Source organism: Saccostrea cucullata, unplaced genomic scaffold, assembly GCF_032062105.1.
Source record: "Saccostrea cucullata isolate Sc308-1 unplaced genomic scaffold, CSIRO_AGI_Scuc_v1 ctg41, whole genome shotgun sequence".
Taxonomy (NCBI): domain Eukaryota; kingdom Metazoa; phylum Mollusca; class Bivalvia; order Ostreida; family Ostreidae; genus Saccostrea; species Saccostrea cuccullata.
This window is the reverse complement of record NW_026930623.1, coordinates 50,445-77,219: the sequence shown is the minus strand read 5'-3', so window position 1 is coordinate 77,219 and position 26,775 is coordinate 50,445. Positions and strand designations below refer to the sequence as shown.

Genomic DNA, 26,775 nt, shown 5'->3' with positions numbered 1-26,775 from the left:
CATTAAAGAAAAATAAACCAAATGGTGGAAATCTATATTTATATCATTAAAGTGATAATGTATTTAAGCATGAAAAAATCGGGGATAGTGAGGATAAATGAAAGTGGAAGATACTATTTATTAAAATGAGTTAAAATGAATCATAATGAATTTATATATAAAATAGATAATAAACATTCATTTCACAATCTTAAAGATTCATGAACCCAATTCGTTATACCGATACTAACGCTGTAACTAACGGAAACAACAAACAAGCTTTTTCATCAATTCGAAAGCAACTTCGGCCATTCGTGTCTAGAAAAAATTATACAAAAATGTTCATTAATGAAATACTTGGAGATAACGGTCAGTATTCAAGCTTGAGCTTGATACATCAATACAAATCAGAAGAAGAGCAAGCATGGACCTCTAAAACAGAGGCGAGATCAGGTACCATGGAGGAGTAAGCATCCCCTGCTTCACAATATCAAAGATTCACGGGCAAAAATCGGCATTCCGATCCCTATTCATTAATGAACAACCGGAAAATCTCAAAGCATTTCCCGCGATGTCGGAAACATAAATGAGCCTTTTCCGTTAAGGTTTTCCATCCCTAATAGGACCAAACTACCCTTAAATGTCCATCAAGTACATAATACTCTGATATTAAATTAAAGCATTTCATAGTAGAAAAGGATTGCCCGCGAGAAATTTTTAAAAATTTTACTAACTAAGCATCATTTCATTAACAAATATTGTATTGAAGTCTATGGGGAAAAGCATGTTTTGAAAATAAAAAATTCAAATGATAATATCATTAAATTGAAAGTAAGAAATAAAATGCCAATTTAAAGTAACGTTTTGCCCGCATCATTTTTTTTTAAATTAATTTTTTCATTAATTAAAAATTAAGGTCTAAGGTCAAGGTAATTTTTTTCATAATTTGTTCCTTAAGCGGTAGAATTTTCCTTGATTCAGATTTTTTCCTACTTTTTCTTCACAGACAATTACACATTTTTATATATAACTAGGACTAATGTAAAGAGTGGCATCAGAAGCATTGTTCCTATATAGAGGATGTCACCATTTTACTGGGCTATTTGTACGCCTAACGATAAGCGTTTAGCTCTTATTGCGTTATCGTAACACGAGCAAAACATGCTAACTGCAAATAGCCAGCAATTGATTTTCATTCATATCTGACAATTCATATGAGACAGTATAATGATAGAGCTTGGACAACTTTTTAAATCTAAAAGGGTATAATCACATTTACAGAGATAGTCTGAAAGCCAATACTCTCTCCTCCAGCTTGCTGGAAAACTCTTCATCTTTAATATCATAGTTGTCCCCTTCAGCAAAATAATGCATTAATGAGGAGGGACAATCAAGTATAAACTATCAATCGATGTGCATAATTGGCTTATTTGATTGAGTTTATAACGTTTGTAGTAATCACGTTATAGCATCGATCATGCTGAATTAGCTGCCTGTCGCCTCTGTTTATCTTTCGGATGTCAGATTTAAAAAGATCATACTCATTCGGCTGGAAACGGAGTTTCCTCCCTTCAGCGCAGAAAGTGACACTAGACACAAAATTGTCTTGACGTGTATCAATATTTTTCCTTATCAAGAAAACCATCTCGAACAGCCCTCATATATGCTTTCTCATTTATGAGGAATTATCTGGTTAAATTAAGATTTTTTTCTGATAGTCTAACAAATACTCCGATATAACTATTTTTATAATTTTTAATTTTCAAATTGTTATAATCAATGGAAGAAATTGACAAAATATTTAAATAAATTCTGAATAATGACTTTAAAGAAATATACAATGTGAATTTACAACAAGTAATTGTCGATCTTACAAGAAAAATCATATTATTACAAAAGTGGTCACTTAGCAAGAAAGCCACTTTGACATTTAGCCATATTTATGAAATTTACAATGTATATATATGTATACGTTACATAAGGCATTTTAATGCAGATATTTAACAAACATAGCACTATAGATATTTTGACTTTACAGAAAAGCATATTGGCCAAGCCCTTAGTGCGAAATTGATAATGATATTGATATACTCATATTTTACAAATATACCTAAGTTTAAAAATTCTAAGATGTACTGGCTCTATTGATGGAAGTCTGTAACTTTTGTAAAAAATCATTTATTTATAACGCTTTTCTTTAAGCTGATAAATAACACGTTCAGGCCTGGCTAAGTGCTCACTAAATTGCAATTTTTTCTCTCGACATATTTATTTCGCAGAAAGCCTTCTCAGAAAAAAATCTATCGATTTCTCATGAAACGTTTGGGAGAGGAAACTAAAATAATGTCAGGATATCATACGACAGTGACCAGTGTCATTAAAGTCAGGAGAAGGCACTTGCTTTTCGCAGCCATTAAATAATATAGAGTTATAAACCAACCGGAAGCGCGCGACACGAGATTAAGCGATATAGTGACGTAATGATATCATTTTGATGCACTTACCATCAAGCGCCAGTTTTTGGAAAAGGGCTTTTATATATAATATTTAACCATCAAAGTCAAATATTCGGGGGCTAAGTTTTTATTCTGCGCGTCTGCCGATTATTTCGAAATATGATTTCCATGACGTATGATCTCAAACGTTCATTCTTCATGATAGGACCTTTCTTTAACTTTATCTTTTCATTTTGATCTTCTAATCTGACTCAGTTTCGCAAAGTTTTATCAAAAGTCGACCTTGTCCACTATTCTTAAATGGTTAGTGCTAGATCTGAACTCGTCACATGAACATTCATGTTCATGATGTAGTAAAATCTTTCCATAGGTATAAATATTTTGACCTTTCCCAATGAATTTAACCCACATTTCTTAACACTTTAACATTGGCCCTAAGATTTGAATGGTTCAGGATAGGCCTCTTATGTCAGACTCACTTTTGGCTATAACCTCGAACTTTGTTTTCACAGATGTGTATTTTAAGTGAGAAAACCTTACAGTTAAGTATCAGCAATTTTACCCATGTCCATGACTTTTGGGTTTGAACTATTCTGGTCTAAACTATTGAACAGTTGTTGCTATGAAATTTGACATTGGTCATAAATTACCATATCTACATGTATATTGGATTCTGAAACTTCATAAAAATATTTAGAAACAATGATACATAGCGGGTTCCAGTAAATGTTCAACCAAGCCTCTTTCTTTACTTCTCACTTATAGATATTAACAGTAGTGAAGGTGAAACTTCAAGAGTACTGTGCATGCAACAATATATTCAAGTAGTGGTGTAAATAAGATGTTGATGCTTAAAAATTACCAATAACTTTTGAAAATTTTGAAATCACAAGATTTCACCAAAATTAACAGCATAAAAACTTACGACTTTTCAACTTATATATAACCATTCCCCACGATAAATTTGATATCAATGACAGCTGCTTTTTCAATAAAAATGGAACTCGTAAATTGACTTACCTTGTCATTGGTCATTTGCAAAATTATTTTGTAAAAAATCTTCCGATTGTACACACAAATACAATGCACTCTGAAGATGCATCAAAATGATGCTCGTGTTTCTACGTGGTTTTTGGAGACCAGGTCTTCTAACAATCTATTGGAATTTCCATGGCTATCAATTGCGCCCCTTAGCAGACCTACTTTTGTATTCATGTGAAGCCGAATTTGTCCAATCTTGTACGTGAAAAGAAGAAAACACTTGCTGTGGCCTTCATCTCGAATTTAGATACATCGACGACGTATTGTCAATTAACAAACTTAAGGTTATTTCCATTCTTATGTCGACACGATATGTACTGGTGGGCTTTACATAAAAGATACCACAAAGTCTGACATATCTGTTTTGTATTTGGATATTTTACTTGAAAAAGACGTTATTGATAATTTAACAATCAAGCTCTATGATAAACGTAATGACTTTAACTTAAAATTTTCAATTGTCAACTTCCCCTATACTTCGGGGGTCCGTGTTTGCTCTGCTATTTTGTATTGTTTGTTGGGCTTTGGAGCTTGAATACTGTTTTTGAACTCCATATATTTAATTAAAAATGTTGACATGAGATTCATATATATATTTTTGTATCTGTGTAAAGTTTTATGATTCAAAATTGCAGAACACATATTTTTTTTTCAGTTTCAAAGAAAGCTCTTTGATATATCAATTTTGTCGATTCCAATAGGAAAACCTTAGGTACCATGCAGCAAAGCATAAAATAAATTTCTACCCATATAACTTTCTTTCTCTCAAACTTATCCTATAATTAATTTTCGTAGCCCATAGTTTTCAAATAATTTGTTCTCACAGGTCAAATTTGAATGCACTTCAAAGTAACAATGGCATTATTATAAAGTTTGTTGCATTCATATGAACAGAACCTCTTCAAAATAAAATACAATTTTTTTTTCTTTTAGTTCTGCAGTGCGACTTTTTTTTTGCTCTGGTAAAAAATAATTGCATCACAAGTTAATGCTTTATAGAATGAAAGAATTTTTAAAAAATATATCATGAACAACTTGAAGATGGAGGTACATACATGCAAACAAAAGAATTTCGTATGAGAGACAGAATTATCAATAATGTTTTAACGCTCTTTTAAAAATCATATACATGTACATTAATTTATTGTGAAGATTTAAACTTGTGTCTAGAGTTACACAATTGCCCATGACCATCATACATACTGATACTTTTCGACAACGTTTATTGTCATACAGGGTTTAGTATAATAGCACTGACGACTGAACGACCAGCACAATTAAGTAACCAACCTTTCTATAATTCATCACAACAATCAGCTCTGACTACAAGTCGTTAGATTTGGAAACCAAGGAGTCTAGACGACGACAGTTCCTTACACTGTAGCTCCTTATTAGTCGAAGCTCGAAGAATATGTCGTAATATATAATGTTACCTCCCATTCATAATTCTTTGAATAATTCTACAGAATATGTTCTCGTTTTATTTCTCGCATTTCTTCTATACTGCAAAATCTCCAACTCATTATATTTTTAATGTGATGAATGGAGAACTTCAGCGAGTGTTTGTTGTCTGTTGTTCTTTTGAACTCGATCCGTTCACGGGTTGTTCAAACATGATTTGTTAAAATGAGATTCTAAATTATAAGCTTATAAACATCAAACTGACATTACCCAGGAATTCCTGGGGGCAGTTTTCTAATCAGCAAGATTACCATTACATAAATAAAATGTAGATATTACTGAATAATTTACTTCGAATGCTACATGTAGCAACCCATAATTTACCAACATATTTAAAAGCACCTCTAATACACGAATAAAGTAGTGATTTTCTAAAGCGACATTTTAACAAAAATGTCATGATATTTATTCCTTACTTCTTACCGGTCTTTGCTTCAAAATTATTTTTTTTTGAAAAATGATCGAAATATTTTTTGACAGAAAAAGATATAGGCCCTACGAGAAACTCATAAATTAATATCAGTAATTTTAAACCCGAGATTTCAAACAAAGGTGAAATCCTTTTATTTTATTGAAAGAGAAAAACAATACAGCATTATTGTAAATAATAGCCTTTATGTAATCTATGATGTAATGTAGTTCAACTTTCATGTTTGTTTGAAATTAGCTGTCTCCTTTAGAAAAAAGTTGTAATTATCCAATCGTAACGCTTATTCAAATCACGTGACACAAGATAGCGTCTTTTCATGATTTAGAACCAAGAAATTCACAAATTTGTTTTGAGAAATTTACCCACCCTCCGTCCCCCTTCATACTCCATGATAAAAACATTGTAGTCTCAAAATTATGTTTTGTAATTTATTTATCATAATATATACCTTGTGCCATCTTACTTGCCATCGTGCAACTTTTGTCTTGTCATCTTTATTAAATTTTTCCTTTTTGAATACTTTGTTTGTTTAAAAATATTGGCAGCTTTTTGTTTTGACAACTTTGTGGTTTATATACTTTTTATTTGTCAAAAGATTTTTGCCAAAGTAATGTTTGTTTGCAACACACACTCAGGAAATATCCCGTGATAACTCTGTGTTATATACTTATTGTCATATAATAAATGACAATTCTCACTCAGCATACATTGTTTGTTATATTTCAACTATTGCGGTAGTCTAGCCAGATCACTAGGGTTACATAAAACGTAATGATCTCATAACAACACACACCTAGTTACTCAAATCTCTGAAATATTATTGGTCACTTCATAGCTTAAAAAAAAAATTGCATCACTTACCGTATCTGGAAATCTTACCAGCAACAAGCAATAACAACATAAAAAAGTGATAACTTACCTTATTAATTTGAACATTCTTGCTAACTGACTGCCTTACCTGCAAGGAGAAAAATTTACAGATTATTAAATTTAAAGTAAAAGAAAACTGCCTACATTATTATAAGTAGTTGATATTGCAAAAATCCCAGCTGATTCAATACACAAGAGCATGTTATGAAAATGATCAATTTTAAAATCAAGGCAAGCTCTATGTACATGTACCAGCAAATTAGTATTACAAGGAGTTTAAGTTGGATATCAGCTTTGCTCATATCATGTAAATATCTTGGTTGTAAATAGTACATACCTATCATTAGTTATTGTTTTGTCCGACATGTTTTATATACTTCGTTAGGCCATTGTTTTTATCTTAAATTTGATTTTATATGAATTATATTGTCTACCTGATCAAAATAAGGGATAAGACTGGACGACAATGAATTCACTTCTGGTCACTGACGATTCCTTGTGTCCGTGTTTTGCCCCTTTCACTATTTTTGTTTGTTTGTTTACTGAATTTTTAAAATTGATCACTTATCTATATCTTAGGTTATAGAACGCAATAAAAACTATGAGAATGTAGGGAGATCACATGTTTGTAGATTTGACATATTATAGAATAAGAAATTTCAATGAATTAAAGTTCATATAATTTAAAATCCATTTCATAATATTTTTATAAATGTTATAAAAGTGATACCGTTTAATTGGGCATTTAATAAAAAGTTCCTTTTCTTTATTGCGTTTAAAAAATTACTTTTAATGACAAGTACGTGTATTTGTTGTGCTGAGGTTGCAAATGAATGAATTTTATTTTGTTAATTTATTGTTTCTATATTTTAGTAAATAACTATTACTAAACTTAATAAACCTTTAAGTAGATAAATATAAAATTCAAACTTCAATAAAGATGAAATTAATTGATCAAGAGCAATATAAATTAGAGATACTGTGAGCAATGAGCTCACTAAATGATACCACCGTCTCCCATAATGTTATATTGGCAAAGTCCATGTTTTGCACTGGGAGACTCAAAATAAGTGCCGGATCTAACATTAAAATAGGTGGTGTACAATGGTATATCTGTGAAGGTATTACTAAATTTTATTTAATGGTATAGTAGGAGTCGCGGATAAGAGATCGGTACCCCTTCAATATTATAGATAGAATGGTCATGTCCATGTTTTGCTCTGGAAAACCCAGATCATAACTCTGAGTTGCTCTGAGTTCTATGAAAAAGTAAAATAGGAAGTGCACAATAGCATTCTGTAACAAGGAATGTGTGAAGTCTCAATAACTTCATTTCATTTAGTGGTAAAAGTGGAGTTGCAGATAAGAGATGGGTACCCCACAGCGTAACGGACGGACGGACTACAGACCGAAGGACATCCCGATCACTATATACCCTCCCACTTTTCAAGTGGGGGTATATTGATACCTTAACTAAATGGAGTCTTACAACAAAAATTGACCTTTTAGCTGTGATTATGTGTGACATAAGTAAAAATTTTTCAATGATTATATACTTTTGTGATAAATGTGAAGAAAGTTCCCAGTAACACCTACATGCCGATTGCTTATCAAAACAAATGATCCAAAATGATTTAAAACCAGATTAAATAAAAAATGAACCGTTTAAATCACCAATCATCATTATTTTCCAGTGCTCTGCCTGTCAAAACGCAGGAATAAGTAACTCAATCTTAAAATGAAAGTTAATATTGTTGTCATTTTTTAGTTGTTTTTTGTAAAAACGTGAAACAATTTCCATTACAGGGATGAAAATTAGATTGGCCCTTGTAACATAAGCTAAGGGTTTAACACACAACAACCTATAATGTAGAAGAATCATTTCTTCCTGTCGGCTCCTGAAATGGGCTTTTACACCTCATCTATATCAGCAAATCATGATTGATTTTTCAGTTTACTCGCGTAGAAATAAACAGATCAGTAGGGGCTTGCAATATTTATGCACTACAAAGGAGACTACAGGAGACAGACAGAGAGCAAAAGTCGTTAATTTTCCTGTGTTAGTGAACAATTTGATTGTTGCAAAGTTCTGAGAAGTTGGAGATGTTGCAAACCTGTCAAGTTAGGGAATTATTTATCTTTTTAAAATGGGACAGTTTGTTCACAAACTCTTGTCTGTATGTATCACTTTCAATGGTTTCTTTTTACAGATTTGCTTCGAGTGTTGATTTTATCTTATTAATGCTGAAAATGTGAACTAATTAGCAAAATAAAAAGTTAACAGTTTTGAATCAATGTTATGTACCTTGAAAACATATTAATTATAATAAGGTAGGACCTACAATATAAAGATCCGATCACATATTCATTGTCATATATTTTATTGACAAATTCCCCCTTTTCCAAGAAAACTGAAACTTGCAACCCTTGATTTTATGTTTCAAGTGGGTGGCAGACATGAACATCCAACTTGGAAATTTAATATAAACCGTATTTGAACAACTGTTTCCCCAGATCTTATTACAGAGCAACGTGTCCTAAGTGAGAAACTTGGAGTGTCTTCCATCAATTATACATCTTTATAGAAAACACATTGATTTTTTTTCTCTCTTATACTAGTATGTGTTGCAATATATCAAAGTCTCTAAGAAATATCAGACTTTGATACATTTCTAAAAAACAATAAATAGCCTTGTGGACTATCATTACAAACAGTATTACAATGTATTAAAATAAGAACATTTAGGGTGAAAAATGTTTAGAACAACCGAAGATAATCCACTGGATAGTTAACCTACCTTTATTTGGAACATAAATATTATGAAAAAGACAATCTTCCTCCTGGCGAGTCGTTTCTTTTGTCACCATTAGATACTTGGATATAGTTCGTATCGAGTAAGATTTATATTTAGCACTGACATTATACACAACTTGAGGACATGCACTACTCTTTGAAGAAGCATCTCGGATGTGCTGCCATTTGTAGGTTAAACTTGAAGGGGGTATAAAACGAATATTCCCCTGACGCAAGGAGGCGTAACGGATGCCGTAAAATACCTCTCCATTGTCCAGGTATGCCCCTATAGGAAATTCCACTGCAAGACCCCGGTAATCTCCATTCTTTGTGACAACGACTCGTTGACCATGTTTTCGAATGAGTACTCCAGCCTCACATATGCAAATCAAAACGCAGATCACAAGAATCATCTTAACAAGACACATTTTCTTTTAAGAGATAAAGGAAATAACACTCTTTTTCTCAAGTTTTTCAGAATTTCGATCCGTCAATGCATTCTATAATGACGATTCAATTTTGCAAAATTGCGCCAAGAAAGAAAAAATGCGTTGAATAATGCTTTGGTGTTAATCATTCCGGGAAACCATATGTCTCTGGGGACTATTGAAACTCAAAGAAAACTAGTCAGAAACGATCTCTTCGACTTTGTGCCTCATGCAGCATTTTCTGGCGAAATGGAAAGTGACAAATCACCCGGGGAGGCGTTAAATTCTGATAATCTCCCATCAAACATCGAAATCTTAAGAAAACACCTGGTTCTTCTATATAGATATCAATATGTTTTACAGTACGTTTGTAACTTTGCTAGGCTCTATCTCCATTCCGAATCCAATCTTAAAAGACATAATGATTATTTATGATGAAAACGAGACGAGGTGATATATGCAAGGAAACAATGCAAAGAAACTAGTTCCATAGATCACCTCACTGCCTTCTTTGCTTGTGGTGTAGTTTCTCCTTGTCCAAAAATATTTGCAACCATATCTCGATCGATTGCACGGTGACAATTAGTACCCACAAAATACGAAAAGTTATGGTATCCATTAGTAAACGTCCTATATCGTGACATATAGCTATGTCCAAATATATTTCAAGAGTAATCCGGTGCTCATTTGTTAGTAGAGCGGAGGGCCTGTATTTTTTAATAACCAAATATTATGGATTAAAACACTTAGATACATGTTAAGACGGAAATGTTTTTTCTGTCTCGGAAATCCACTGGGAAATAAGACATATTTTCAGGAACACTCAAAGTAATTATTGTATAATTGTGCAGTGCAAAACACTTGTGAATATCGCGTATCTACAATTGGTACATTGATAATCAAATTTCTGTAACGATGTTCTTTAGAATTCAACTTCAATAAAACAGTGGCAGTTGATCGAATTTCACAGTTCCTTATCCATCAAAAGGAACCGCTTTTAATAACTGAAACGTCACAATTTCTTCAATCTCTCTGAAATCCTGTCAAAATCACTTTTCAAAAAAAGGTAATCGTAGTGGCTGCAACCAGATGTGTCCGGCATAGTAAAAAGGCCCTTAAGATCGGTGATGACCAAAGTGAATAAAATTGTACGCTTTGTCCTGAATTTGCTGTCATTCTGTTGTATGTCTAGATGGGCTATTACCATGCTAAAAAGCCACTCAATATATCGAAAGTTTCCTTGGCGTCGATCCTTTTTGGAAAATGACCTGAGTAATGATAGTTTTTTGCCTTCTTCTTTATTAGCCCACCAGCCCATCGAATTGGTTCGCTAGGTTAACCTTTGCATTCGATGACTATAAAATTATACTCTTCGTGGAAACATGAGCGATCTCAAGAATATATGCAACCTATTCCAAGTTTCTCTTTTCCCTACTAATATAGGAGCGTGTCCCATAGGCAATTGACTGCAAAGTCCTGATTTGATTGCTGACTCGAACACTTCCAACATATCATCATCTTACTTTTAAGAGTGTGAAGGCAGGGTAATGTCATTTTAATCACAAGTTACAAAATGAGTTAATGTAGTGTAGCGAAGAATTCTATTTCTCAGTAAACAGTGGGTTTATTAAGTTACTGTCGTTAGAAAAAGGATCCGAATTCCGTTGATTTTCCATTATCCTCTATAGATGTTATGGAATTTCGTCACATCCGTGGGCTATTTGAGATTGCACGATAAAGTCTGTCATTTGATCATAAATTTCCTGAACGACAGAATCTTATGAGAGGAAACTGAGAGGGACGTCAATGAATTCCGGCATTCAGAAGCAGCAACCCAGCATGAGAGAGGGAAAGAGAATGCAACAATTAAGGAGGTGCTAAAATTAATGTTCTTGTTTTTCATATTTTTTTAGACTTCGAGTTTTTATCTGAACTCATTTTTTTAAATATATAAAATGTGTTCAGTATATTAACTTTGAAGATTTTTTATCTCTGCAGGATAAAAGATTTCTAATTTACTTTGATTCACGTTGAAAATGGGGGAAATTTTTTAAAATTGATAATAGATTTTACTTTCGTCCCTTTGTTTCAGGTAATGTGGTTTCTTTTATTTCAAGTACGCATAATTTGAGAAAACATATGAAATGAAGTAAATAGTTATTGTTAATTGATAGTACGTCGTAGATATATATATATATATATATCGTATATATATATATATATATATATATATATATATATATATATATATATATATATATAATATATATATATATATATACAATTCTGTTTGCAAAAAAAAAATCCCAGAGGTGGAATCAGGTGCATAGGAGGAGTAAGCATCCCCTGTTGATCGATCACGTTTGCCGTGAGCTCTATGTATCAATCAGGTAGATGGAACATTCTGTATGAAATCAAAGGCCTAACAATGGTCATGAAACAAGTCAGCCGAAATACGCCCCAGTGATACGTTATATATTGTATTTACCAATAAGGTCACATAAGATTTACGAAATGCTGGCTGTTGAAATCCCTGTTACATTAACTTATGTTTGAGTAGCCTGTCTTTTCAAAATTGATAGTTCTTAGAGCATGCTTTTGAGTAGCGAATATGTTGGAAAACATAATCATCATACTAGTATGCGGCTGATGGCAGAACATTACTTCCCTAAATAAGGAAAATTTACGATGAAAAAGCCGAAGTCAGCTTTTTGACTTACAAATACGTTTTGTGTTGAACTTTCTCGTCTATTGTCAGTAAAACATCCACCCAAAGATTACACATGACCGACTGTGTGGTTGTTTTATTTCAAGCTCACTGGGACATATCGAGTCGACATTTGAATGGAAATTACTTTTATTAGTTGATAAAACTTTGTTGATATACATGGATGTTAAGTGGAAGGCCACAAAAATATTTTTTAAAGACACTTGTGAGTTTTTTTAAAATTATTTTTGCATCATATGAATGCAAGAATAGGCCTACTAATAAAAGGGCGCAAATGGTACCCATGGTAATTCCGACAGATTGTTAGAAACTGTAGTCTTCAAAAACCACTGTCATTTATGTATCAATCAAACACTCGAGCATCTTTTTAATATCAACTTCGGATTCCTAATGTGTGCAATAAGAAAGTTTCAAACAAAATAAGAAATGACCACCGACATGGTAATTAAACTTTCGAGTTTCCTACTCGTTGAAAAAAAAAACAGCAGTCTAGATGTCGGGAATGTTTCGAAAGATATTGGAGTGAAGGTTGTTTGTGTGAAATAAAGTGTTGAAAAGTCGTGTGTATTTTGGTTACTGTACATGCATTTTGCGAGTCCATAAAACAATACAAAATAGGAGCAGAGCAAATACGGACCTCCAAAACATCAGAGGTGGGATCATGTGCCATGGAGGAGTGAGCACCCCCTGACGACCGGTCACACCTGCCGTGTGCTCCTTGTCATGATCGGGAAATAACGAAAATCCCTCGTCAATTAGTGTGTAAAAAATGGTCTTAAAATAAGTTTTAAAAAATGTCAGTCAGCATTTGACTGAATGATAAATTGTATTTGCTGACAAGGTCATTGTATTGACCATAGAACTTAAGAAATGATGTGTTTAAACCAAATTGCTGATATTTTTGTTTCATTAACTTGTTTGTCAATAATTTACCTCGTTTTAGAAATTGTACACATGTAGAACATGCTCTTGCGTATCGAATCAGTTGAGAGATAAAATCCGCAGGTGATGAAGGTATATTGTTGCAAAAAAAAAAAGGGAAGCTGACGATTGAAAAGTTAAAAGTCATCACTTTTACATCCACTGTTTTCTACTTTTTGCGTTCAAGATTTTGGGCAAGTTCTACCTCAAATGAATACAAAAATAGGTCTGCTAATATCGGGGCGCAATTGATACCAAATGGAAATTACAATAGATTGTTGGAAGACCTGGGGGTCGTAACATAAAAAGTACTTAAGTCTAAGACCATACTTAAGTAAGACATAAGTACATTATTTGTCTTAAGTCCGTATCGTAAAAGATGCTAAGAAATACAAATCTTAGCAGAACTTAGGCGATCAACATAGGTGACTTAAGTGCGTGTTATACATAACATGAACACATTATACGTAAAACTGTTAAAATGTAACGACGAACATTGAAATTATTTCATTTGCTATAAATTAGTAAGATGATCTAATACCTCTTCAAGTCAATAAATAGCAATTTTGTCTTGTGTACATGTATATAGCAATTTAAACATATACATGAAGCAAAATAACCCTAAAGGATATACATGTGTGTACATTAATTATGATTGAAAATCAATAACAGATTAACTTGGCCGGTAATCACAGAGAAACTGAGAGTAGTATTCAGAGGTCTGTGAATAAAGACAAAATTAAACACTATTCACAATAGATATAAGAAGATAAGTTCGAATACACAATTATTACACGAATGGCGTCGGCTGATATATTTCTACAAAGTGGGAGAGAAAAGAACGATGCTCTGAGGGAGTAAAAGGCTGTAAATATAGGGTCATCATCCATGGTCAGTGGATATACTGAATCACTCAAGAGCCATCCCTCGCTAATAACACCTATATAAAATATCTAAAAGTGTATGATGTTGAGTAAGCAGTTAAGGACACCCCCCCCCCCCCCCCCACACACACACACACACATAATTTCAAACTTAAACATTTTACTTTTTATTTTATTATATCTTAATAATTTAATTCTGGTTGTAACGCTGTATTTGATTGGATAAAAAATTTACTTCATTTCGTATAAAATGGGTTGCCTACGTCACAATGACTTACGTCAAAAACGTCTCAATCCGCCTGACGTTACATTCAAATTTTGTACACATTGAAGTCATTTTGTTAGAACAATCATCTTTTTTTCTTACATCAAATGAATGAAAATTAAATTATAAGCAATGAATTTAATAGCTACCCATTTTATACGGTATAAACTGGGTTGGAACAGTTTACGCCTTTTTATAAACCGCTTCGCGGTTTATAAAGCGTAAACTGCCCCAACCCAGTTTATACCGTATAAAATGGGTAGCTATTAAATTCATTCCTTAAATCATGGTATTAAATTTGGTAATGTTTAAAGAGAAAAATGATTTGAAAAATATGGAGCATAACACTACCAACCTCTTTGAGGAAGGGGTTTCGCCCACCCATTTTTGTTCAATTTCCCTAGTACAACCCCATTTAGATTTAAACAAGAATGTGATATTCATAAAATTATTATCATGAAATACAATAGTGTTATGCTCGTCATATGAAAACTAGAAACTCTATTGAAAGATGTTTTGGTGTGTGGAAGGGCCGTTTTTGCTGTCTTGATAGAATTGAAGGTCCTCTATTATTTCATCCTTCGAATGCATGCAAGGGATAAACAAATAACTTTATGAAAATATCAAATGTATATTTTTAAAACCAATAATATGTTTTGATATACTGTATTAAATGTTCCCTCCAATTTAAGGGGATAGTTGCGACAGCGGTTTTGCACAGTATGTGCATCAAACACAATATACAGTTGCCATTATCTTTCGCAAACGAAAAGCAAAACCCCAGTGAAAAAGAACGTGACGGAAAGACTAAAAGTTCCTTAGGACAATTGTGACAATTTAGCCAGGCGTGATTAAAGAAGTAAACAATACTGTAAACGTGGTTATATTGACGAGTTGAAAAATTGACGATTTTTTGTTTACGAAAATTGACGAGCGTTAATTTTGACGAAATATTTAATCTCGAGTTTCAAATCTTTGAATTGACGGGGATACAAATTAAGGCAGCGTCGGAATCACAAAAAATTAAATTTTGTACAGACTATCTACGTGTGTAAGATTTGATTAGATAAATTGCCCTAATTTGATTTCATTATAAGCGGTCAATTGCATGAGGTGACAAACTAGGTCAAGCACGGCGTGATAATTACGCTATGTTACGCATGCAGTATTTGATACACTAATTTACCGGTAGATTCAATGATTTTTAAAAATGTGATTATATATCACTATGTTTTCATAACTAATTACAAAAGAAATTAACAGTGACTTTGATTTAGATATAAAAGGAACAAGCCGTATAAATTTAGAGGTGAAGATGTACAATGGTCAATGTCCGTTTTGACGCTATGTATATGATAAGAAGTTTGACGAGTGTAAATTTTGACGACAAAAGAAAAATCGTCAATATAGTCAAAATTAGCACATCGTCAAAATTTCCACGTTTACAGTATTCAGTCTGTGAGTAAATATCACACTTACATGTAATAACCAACGCTACATTATGAACTTTTACACTGTGAAATATTTTAATTCGATACATAAGTATGACTTAGCTAAGATCTTGCTTAGTTCGCTTTATGTTACGGTATAAGACATACTTAAGTAGTACTTATGTAGGTCCTAGAAATGTGCTTAATGCGTACTTAAGACCGTACTTAAGTCAAAAACTTAGCATGCTTTATGTTACGACCCCCTGGTCTTCAAAAACCACATAGATATTGTCAATCAGAAACTCAAGCATCTTTTTGATTTCAACTTCAGAGTACTTGTGTGTACAATCAGAATGTTTTTTTAACAAAATAATTTTGCAAATGACCAATTGCAAGGCAAGTAAATTTACGAGTTCCATTTTTTAAAATCAAAATTGTTGTCAATGATATAAAAAAAACCTGGGATTGAATTTATCGCTGGGAATGGTTGTGTATAAAGTCAATTTTTTAGTGTGATTTCAAATTTTCCAAAAAGATCCTTGGCCTTTTTTATCCACATCTGATGTGCACTACTTCTCAAATATATTGTTGCAGAGTGCTCTATAAGTTTCTCCTTCACTACTGTTAATATCTTGGTGAGGAGTAAAGAAAGAGGCTTGGTTGAACATTTACTGGAACCCGCTATGTAAACAAAGACAAAGTTGTACGTTTTGACAACTGAGAACAGTAGAAACTGATCGCGTACTCTGTCTAATTCTAAAATTATAGAATTTTATTATGTATATTAAAGAGAGTGTGATGGACGATTTTAAAATATTGCGCCCCAGTTGCAACATTTCTAGGTTATTTTTTTTTACGTTTATTGTAGCTTAATCGGAAAAACGCTCTCTCCGTGATGGGAAGGTCACGAGTTCGAATCACGTTTGCGACTTACCTAATCGATAGAAAGTAAGTAGTAGCTGTTCCTTCACTAAGCACGCTGGGCACTTTGAAGTGAAAGTAGCAGTTCTTTTGGATGAGACTTAGGCCATTGTCACGGTAGGCGTTGGCAGGATAAAGAACCCTCACTGCTCAATGGTTCAGCATGAGTACCAAGTACAGGTCTACATTTGAAGCCCTTCGCTATTACTTGGTGAAGTCTTTGTATGAGTGAAAAAATCTTGTATAAAAGGTACAAGTCAAAACAACATTCAATCAATCTATTCTATATTTAAGAAGTCTTCAGGTAAAACCAAGTTTCATTGAAAAACAATGAGACTAACTAAAATGCGCTGTTCTTTATTGAGAATTACTTACAGACAAACTGATCATCAGTGAAAATATCATAATTTATTATCTTTTCGGTTTCTGTTCGCATGGGGAAGAGAAGGTCGTTAACTAAGGTCCTCAGACAAAAGAAATCAGAAAAGGTTCTCCGTTTTATGATGACAAATTGTAATCCTGTCTAGTCTGCTGTGTTGGAAAATACACTTATAAAGTACCAGCTGTTTCGGATTCTATAGCATGAAGGTAATTAACTTTTTTTTAAAAATCTTTTAATATATTACACATATATTATTAATAAATAATTCATGAATATGTTTTATACATATAATTATTACATGTATCATCTTTCACATGGAGTACTTGGCTTAAGACATTTTATATAAAATTATCTATATTCTCATACTCAAACATGTTCATTGCGTATTTTTTATAACATAAAAGGCTCATGATCATTTCACAGTATTCAGGAAAGTTAAAATTTTTAAAAAACAAAAAAACCATTTGTCGATTACAAGGTCTACTCGTGCGATATGAAAATATTCGAACTATTTCCTCCCCGTTTCTAGGGATAAGAAATAGATGTAATTGCAAACTAAAACATATGTCGCCAAATCCCCTGTAAGCCCATCTTTCAAAGCTAGAGCCCATCAATCCTAGGGAGGTCGAAAGAAAACAGAGAAATGTAATACACAACAACACTTCCGGATAATATGATGACAAAATAATAAATACATGTCTTAATGACGTAAGACAAATCACTTTTGAAAGTTATTATTAAACACCGTCTGTTTCATAAATTCTTCATATGTTGAGAAATTTGAGTAAATCATTCATTTCGCTATATCTGATTTTATTTCGGGGTGTTCGTTTCTTCACATGCTTTGAGTTGTTTCATCTGCAGTTCAGCATTCATTAAACTCGCGTAAGATTGACAAATTAAAACATGTATTTATGTAATAGAAAAATGCATTTGCCAAAAATCACAATTTCGTGTCTTTCTCAGTTCGTTTTTTGTGCTATAACTACTAAACGTACAGGTATAATATTCAGTATTACAACGTATGCTTAAAAATATAACGAAAGAAGAGTACAGATATTTAGTATATAAATACTGAAACAGCTGAAAAGCTTTTTTTTTCATTCATTTTCTGTTAAATACGCGTGTCTGTCTTAACACATCCCGTTATAAATCAATGGTGTTTAATTCAATTCTACTAGTTTGGAATCCCAATCTTTAATGTATCAATTGAATAATTCCATGATACGTATTCAATTTTAACATCCAACGAGACAGGAATCAATGACAATAGCTAACCGTGTAGGCTTTCTCCGACAAAAAAGTCATTTAAATGCGGATTTCTCCCAGACTGAGAATGCATTACTCCATCGGAAGTAGAACTAAAGAGTTTAGGGTTGTGTCGACGAACTTGATCTTCGCTACTTGAATGGTACTCAGTGACACTGAGAGTGTGAAATCAATCCAATCACTCTAAAGTAGATTCGTTATTGCCGCTAAGTTTTCTACGAAAGGAAACTCGTCACAGAATAGTTCCCTAGAAGTGTTGGTAATTGATAGTAGATTCAATTTCAAACTACCGATATAATTTTTATCATTATTTAATAATCTGCAGTCTTCAGGGATGAAAATTACAATAGAAGGCAGTATTACTGTTAAATAACTTGCACAACACATTTTATATTTTTTTTTATATAATTAAAATTCTTTTTACAGGTTCTTTTCGTGCTTTCACCGAGAGATAGCTGTTAAAAACGTTATAAATATCATATTTATATATCACCATGCATATACATGTGAATTGTCTACAGCATAAACCTTTTTTTTCCTCTGCAGTATGTCTGACTTGGTATGATTTGTTAGAGAAAAAAAATTACTAGTTCTTCTTTCAAAATATATTTTTTATTCGAATAAAAAGCAACTCTTGTGCGAGTAGCTCCTATATTATAATTATAATACATTTCGTTAACATTAGCGGCTTTCTAGTCAATGTGCTGCTACTATGTCTATTCGTTAATTACCAAAGAAAAATAACTCGCACGATCTGAAACTCAGACTTGATTTCCCTTGTTATCGTTCCATGCAATGTTCAATACAGCTATTGTATATTGATATTCAGTGCACTTTAGTAAGCATTAAATTGATTTTTGCAACATGAAAAATTGTTATTGTTACAGGTTAAAAATGTGGAAGAACGCATTGAAAATTATACACAAACAGAAACGACGAAACTATATATTTTTTATGTATTAAGATCTATTGAATATGATTCGCTTAGTTTCATCGTTTCATGCATGTTCGCGTACAATGTTAAGATAAGGAACAGTGGTAGAATCTACAAACAATACAATTCTGTGAAAAGACATGCATAAAATACTAGAACGGACCCCCAGAAATTTCAGAATTTAGTGGAATCTAATGTCTTAGAGGAGTAAGCATCCCATGTTGACATGTCGTTATAGGCAATAATACGACTCAGTGATAGGATACATGTAAACATGCTCATTAAGGATTATATAATGACCCTCGTTCTAAATTTAACATTTTTTCATACCTAATATCAGCTTCGAATGGAGGATTGTATTGCTGCCAATTTTTTGAGAAATATCAGATCATGATGAAATTACAACACAGAGAATAGAATAAGTAACGATTTGTAATCGATTTATTATCTTAACATATGATTAACAAGAGACCCACTGGCCTTATAGGTCACCGGAGTATCCCGTAACAACTTTCCAACAATTAAATTTGATTCGTGTTTTAAACCAGAGGCCAGGAAATTCACAATTTTGGAAGAGGTACCATTGCTTATCATAATTATACACTTAGTATGCTTACTTTGGTTACTTACTACCCAGAGGTAGATCAGAGAAACACTTGTGCATGTACCCACCCCAAAGGAACCACTTTCCCTTGGGCTACATATTCAAAATTTTGGAAATTTTATCATGAATTTATTTCATAATAAATTGTTTATTAATATCAAAGTCCAGATTTCAAGGCATTAATCTAAATTCAGACTATGTATCCTCCCCCACCCCTCCGAATACCTCTGAACCAGGGGCCCGAAAATTAACCATTTTGGACGAAGCAGCTTTCTTCATCATAAATATGTACTTAGATCATTGGCATAATACCCAGGAGCAACGGAATTCATGCATTTTCGTTATATAAACATAGGAATTCATGCATTTTCGTTACATAAACATAGGAACCCCGCCCTAACACAAGAAGCTCTGACGCAAGGGCCCAGAAATTCACAAATCTCAAAGAGGCATCCTTCCTCCTCATATCATGTACATAGTTCATTGGTTTAAAACCCAGGAGCAGAAAAAAGAATTTCAAACAATTTATGAATGTTCACTATTTAATCTTTATAGCACTGCCCTAACTCTAGAACCCCTAACCCAGGGGCCATAAAATTCACAATTTTGGAAGGGGCAGTCATATTCAACTTACTTAACTATGCACTTGGTTAGGTTATCTAATGCCCAGGAGCAGTAAAGAAGAATTTCACAGAAATAATGCGTTTTCCCTATATAATCTATTTAGCCCCGCCCTAGCACTAGGACCCCTGACCATGGGGCCATGAATTTAACAATTTTGGTAGAGGACTCGATGATGATTACAATCATACCAATAGTTTTACTGCATGATGTCCAGGAGTAAAAAGGATTTTTAAAGATTGCACTTATTTTAGTGGTTTTGCCCCCCCCCCTCCAAGGCCCCAGGGACCATGAAATTCAGAATTTTTGTTTCCCTTCACCCATAGATGCTTTACGCCAAAATTGGTTGAAATTAGTTCAGCGGTTTCAGAGAAGCTACAAATGTTAACGCACGACGAACGATGACGGACGAAAACAGATAGCAATAGGTCACCTGAGTTTACTCAGGTGACCTAAAATATGAGTTGTATATGAAAACAATATTTGGTGTCATACATACATTACGAATGAAAGAAAAAGTGAGCAAGCTCACATACCCCACGCTCCCCCAAAACTCAAAGTGCTGAAAATCCCGGAAAAAATGAAAGAATCGGAATTTCCCGGTAATATGCACATCTGCATATTGTGTCCTAAATATTTGCAAAGTTTGATGAAATTCTGTGCAGCGGTTTATGAGGAGTTGCGCTGACAAACTGTTCATCACTATATTCAAGATATCCCCAAAAATCTAAGTTGTAAAGTGCCGAAATTCCCAGAAAAATAAAGGATTCGGAATTTCCTGGTAAAATGCACATCTATACATTGTGTCCTAAATATCTGCCAAGTCTGACGAAATTCTGTGCAGCGGTTTATGAGGGGTCGCACTGACAAAATGTTCATCTGTATATTCAAGGTATGGCCAAAAATCTAATTTGAAAAGTGCCAAAATTCCCAGAAAAATAAAGGAATCGGAATTTCTACACACTGTGTAATATGTTTGACACATCTACACACTGTGTCCTAAATATGTCTAAATACCTGCAAAGTTTGACGAAATTCTGTGCAGCGGTTTATGAGGAGTTGCAAACTGACAAAATCTTCATCTCTATATTCAAGGTATGGCCACAAAATCTTCATCTCTATATTCAAGGTATGGCCAAAAATCTACGTTAAAAAGTGTGGAAATTCTAAGAAAAAATAAAGGTATCGGAATTTCCTGGTAGTATGCACATCTACACATTGTGTCCTAAATACCTGCAAAGTTTGACGAAATTCTGTGCAGCGGTTTATGAGGGGTTGCGCTGACAAACTGTATAAAAGGTATGGCCAAACACCTAAGTTTTTAGTGCGGAAATTCCCGGAAAAAATAAGGAATCGGAATTTCCTGGTAATATGCACATCTACATATTGTGTCCTAAATATCTGCAAAGTTTGACAAAATTATGTGCAGCGGTTTATGAGGATTTGCGCTGACAAACTGTTCATCTCTATATTCAAGGTATGGCCAAATGCCTAAGTTAAAAAGTGCGGAAATTCCCGGAAAAAATAACGGAATCGGAATTTCCTGGTAATATGCACATCTACACATTGTGTCCTAAATACCTGCAAAGTTTGACGAAATTCTGTGCAGCGGTTTATGAGGAGTTGCGCTGACAAAAAAAAAGGACTGACTGACGGACGGGTCAAAAACATTACACCTCACGCAACTACATGTAGTTGCGTGGGGTATAATTAAAATCATATAAGAAAACATGAGCGCTTCCTCAATGGTCAGAATATTACAATGTTGTATGTGGTTGATAGGAAGAAACACATTTGTTATATGTAGCAAGAGTTATCTTTCTTCTAAATATTATTTTGTTAGGGAAAATTGCAAAATTACCGATAAAAATTCTGCATTTGGTTGTTGAAGCATTAAACCATTTTAAAAATGGTCATTGAAATGATAGAACTTATTCGATTTATAAGGCTTTAAAGAATGGTTTTCAAAAGTTAAAAAAAAAAATAGAAGATAATGTTTTCAACATATATTAGATTTGGTCAAATTGACTACTCAAGAAGGGAATTCTGATACAGAAAACTACGAGTAGTATTCAGCTTTTGGACTTTGAAGGTTATCTCACTTATCAGAGGGTCGGTACCCCTTAATAGGAGTATAAAATGTACATAATGTAGACTTTTCATCCCTGTAATGTCAACTTTTCTGTCAATATTCATCATGGTTTGGAGCATACTAGTACTGGTATTTTAGGCATCGAATTAGGTGTGAGACATAAATGCCATTTGCAGTAAAAAACGTCATATTACTACAGGGAGGTTGACGAAAAAGAACTTCTTTGATACATGCAGATTACGTAGGAAATGAATAATAAAAGGTGAAATGTCTCAAAGTTTACAAGGGTTGTCATTTTTGTTCTTGAGAAGAGAAATGGTTACCAAACAACCAAGCTCTATCATAAACGTGATGACTTTCATTTTTCAATCGTCAGCTTCCCTTCCTTATACAGTAGCACACTTTCATCACCTGCATACGGATTTACGGATTTATATATCCCAGTTGATTCGATACATGTACGCAAGAGCATGATCCCCGTATGTACAATTTGTAATACTAGGTAGATTATTGACAAAAACAAGTCTAAGAAACAAGAATATCAAGTCTCGTTTAAACTCATCATTTCGTAAGTTCTGTGGTCGAATATCAGTGACCTTCTCAGCAAATACAATTTATCATGGGGTCAAATGCTGGCTGACGTGTTTCATACGAAATGTTAGTCTATGATTTACACACTGCATTGACGACGGAGTTTCCGTTATTTCCCGATCATGACAAAGAGCTCACGGCGGGAGAGACCGGTCGACAGGCGATGCTCACTCCTCCATGGCACCTGATCCCACTTCTGGCTTACATTATGCATCTTGACACATGCATCTAAACTCATGCTTCTATGTTGATGCGTCTTCTTATTTACACTATGTGTCTTGACACATGCATTAATATTTTAGAATACTTTATAGGGATGAAATTTATCTCCTTAAAAAGTAACAAAACCTTGAAATTCCCTTTCCAGTTTTATTTTAGCTGAACGAATCCTTCCTAATTTCCCTTTTTATGATAATTCTTGGAAGATAAAATTTATATACATTTATAAAAAAAATCTCTTCAATACATACTAATAATCAAATTAGTTAGTTTATAGCTCTACTGGTCAGCGACTAGAAGAGCTTATGCGATAGTAATGCGTCCGTCGTCTGTCCGTCTGTCTGTCTGTCTGTAAACAATTTTTCAAAATGCTACTCCTCCTACAGTTTTGGTCTGATTTCAATATTACTTGGCACACAAGTAGACTACACTAAGGTACATAATTCTGTGTATCGGTTTTTGATTTCGATGAAGAGTGTTGCCGTGGTTACTAACCAGAAGTCTCTGTCGAGACTGTAGCTCTACTGGTTTGTACCAAGAAAGAGAAAAGTAGCAGGTGGGACTTAAAACTTTACAAGCTAGAGCAATAAATAGATTAATGATCCTTGATTAAGTCTCTTTTTGAGGCAAGATTGCAATAAGACTACAACTGTGGAAGAAGCTTTTCATAAAACTTTACAGATTTTTCAATTTAAATTACTATGGTAACATAAATCATCAAAATCCAAAACACAAAACTGATAATTATGTATCTCAGTGTAGTCTGCTTTAGCTGCAATAATGTAGCCCTCTCCGATTTTTTTTTTTTTTGGGAGAGGGCTACAACTCCTTAGGATCTCTATAATGGTGCAGATGCGGCAGTGGATCACTCCCGCACGAATTTCGGCTCAAATTATCAGTAAACGGCTATTTTATTATCATTTGTTACCTGGAATCCAAATATGTAATTATGCAAAACACAAATCGATCCAAAAATATTCACAACGATCCATATATCGGTTATTTTTCGTGTGTGTCAACAGCTTAACTTGAATTTATCCGCCATGTTTACCGACCTTGATGGATTGTATTTTGGGACAGCCAATGAGAATTTAGGTTCTATAGGGGCGGATCTACTAGGAATTCCCTTATTTTAAGCATACGTATCGCTGTTTGCGCAAAAATAACACTTGAAATGGTTTTATTTATTGATGTTTTTGTAATATATTATAGCATAATCGTTTATAAACATCGACATTTGCTTTATTTGGTTGTTCCAAATGTCAAGCGAAAGTCTCACTACGTCACGCGTGAACTGTCATGGCTGCTGAATATTGCAGCTGGGAAAGACACAGATTTATTTTACATGGTTTTCGAGTTTAACAGGCTATGTTGTTGACAGTTAATAAAAATTCCGTCTTATAAGAAGTAAGTTTAATGTAAAAATAATTTATTTTGCCTCCAATCACCCGTATCAAAAAAATATATTTGCACCATTACGGAGATGCGATGGAATTGTAGCCCTCTCCAGAAAATATCAGATAAAAAAAATCGGAGAGGGTTACATTATTGCAGCTAAGTCTGCATGTGTGTCAAGTTGTATTAAAATCAGACCAAAACTGTAGTAGGAGTAGCATTTTGAATGTATTTCAAAAAATTTCTATTTTTAGTAACCATGACAACACCGTTCATTCAAATCAAAAACTGATAAATAGAATTATGTATCTTAGTGTAGTCTACTTGTGTGCCAAGTTATATTGAAATCAGATTAAAACTGTAGGAGGAGTAGCATTTTCAATGATTTTCACAAATTTTTAGTAACAACGGCAACACCATTCATCGAAATCGAAAACCGATACACAGAATTATGTATCTTAGTATAGTCTATTTGTGTACCAAGTTATTTTGAAATCAGACCAAAATTGTAGGAGGAGTAGCATTTTGAAAGAATTTCATAGAAATTCCTATTTTTAGTAACCACGGCAACACTGTTCATCGAAATCAAAAACCGCTACACAGAATTATGTATCTTAGTGTAGTCTACTTGTGTGCCAAGTTATATTGAAATCAGACTTAAACTGTAGGAGAAGTAGCATTTTAAAGGATTTTCACAAAAATTTCTATTTTTAGTAACCATCGCAACACCGTTCATCGAAATCAAAAACCGATACACAGAATTATGTATCTTAGTGTAGTCTACTTGTGTGCCAAGTTATATTGAAATCAGACAAAAACTGTAGGAGGAGTAGCGTTTAGAAAAATTGTTTACAGACGGACAGACAGACAGACGGACGGACGACGGACACATTACTATCGCATAAGCTCTTCTGGCCCCAAGACAATAAACTGAGAACAGACTTAAGTCAAATATTTGATTTTTAATATCTTAAATTTCATCCAATGTATTAGCCTAAAATTTTGCAATTTAAAACATGTCACACAAGTCAAACATATGACGAAAATTTCATTTTATTATGAAAATCATTTCCAAAGTTATATTGATTTGAAATTTTTACTAAAGTCTGTTCTTAGTTTATGGTCTTGGGGCCTGGTCTCTGACCAGTAGAGCTAAAAATAGAAATTTCTGTGAAATTCTTTCAAAATGTTACTCCTCCTACAGTTTTGGTCTGATTTCAGTATAACTTGGCACACAAGTAGAATACACTAAGATACATAATTCTGTGTATCGGTTTTTGATTTCGATGAACGATGTTGGCGTGGTTACTAAAAATAGAAATTTCTGTGAAATTCTTTCAAAATGTTACTCCTCCTAGTTTTAGTCTGATTTCAATATAACTTGGCACACAAGTAGACTACACTAAGATATACAATTCTGTGTATCGGTTTTTGATTTCGATGAACGGTGTTCCGTGGTTACTAAAAATAGAAATTTCTGTGAAATTCTTTCAAAATGCTACTCCTTCTACAGTTTTAGTCTGATTTCAATATAACTTGGCACACAAGTAGACTACAATAAGATACATAATTCTGTGTATCGGTTTTTGATTTGGATGAACGGTGTTGCCGTGGTTACTAAAAATAGAAATTTCTGTGAAATTCTTTCAAAAATGCTACTCCTACTACAGTTTTAGCCTGATTTCAATATAACTTGGCACACAAGTAGACTACACTAAGATACACAATTCTGTGTATCAGTTTTTGATTTCGATGAACGGTGTTGCCGTGGTTACTAAAAATAGAAATTTCTGTGAAATTCTTTCAAAATGCTACTCCTTCTACAGTTTTAGTCTGATTTCAATATAACTTGGCACACAAGTAGACTACAATAAGATACATAATTCTGTGTATCAGTTTTTGATTTCGATGAACGGTGTTGCCGTGGTTACTAAAAATAGAAATTTGTGAAATTCTTTCAAAATGCTACTCCAAATACAATTTTAGTCTGATTATAATATAAATGTGGCATGCAAGTAGACTGCACTAAGAACATAAAGAGACTTAATCAAGGATCATTA

General features: G+C 33.4%; 1 protein-coding gene and 1 long non-coding RNA gene across 2 annotated transcripts in view; one reads left to right on the top strand and one right to left on the bottom strand.

Moving 5' to 3' along the window:
- The window catches only part of LOC134229340 (neuroligin-2-like), a 176,459-nt gene that overhangs the window by 107,938 nt on the left and 41,746 nt on the right, over nt 1-26,775 (bottom strand). The window lies entirely within an intron of this gene.
- Nucleotides 25,301-26,775, top strand: part of LOC134229331 (uncharacterized) — a 34,315-nt gene continuing 32,840 nt past the window's right edge. The window contains exon 1 of the long non-coding RNA XR_009984160.1: nt 25,301-25,503. This is a non-coding gene — a long non-coding RNA (uncharacterized LOC134229331). The remainder of the gene's footprint in view (nt 25,504-26,775) is intronic.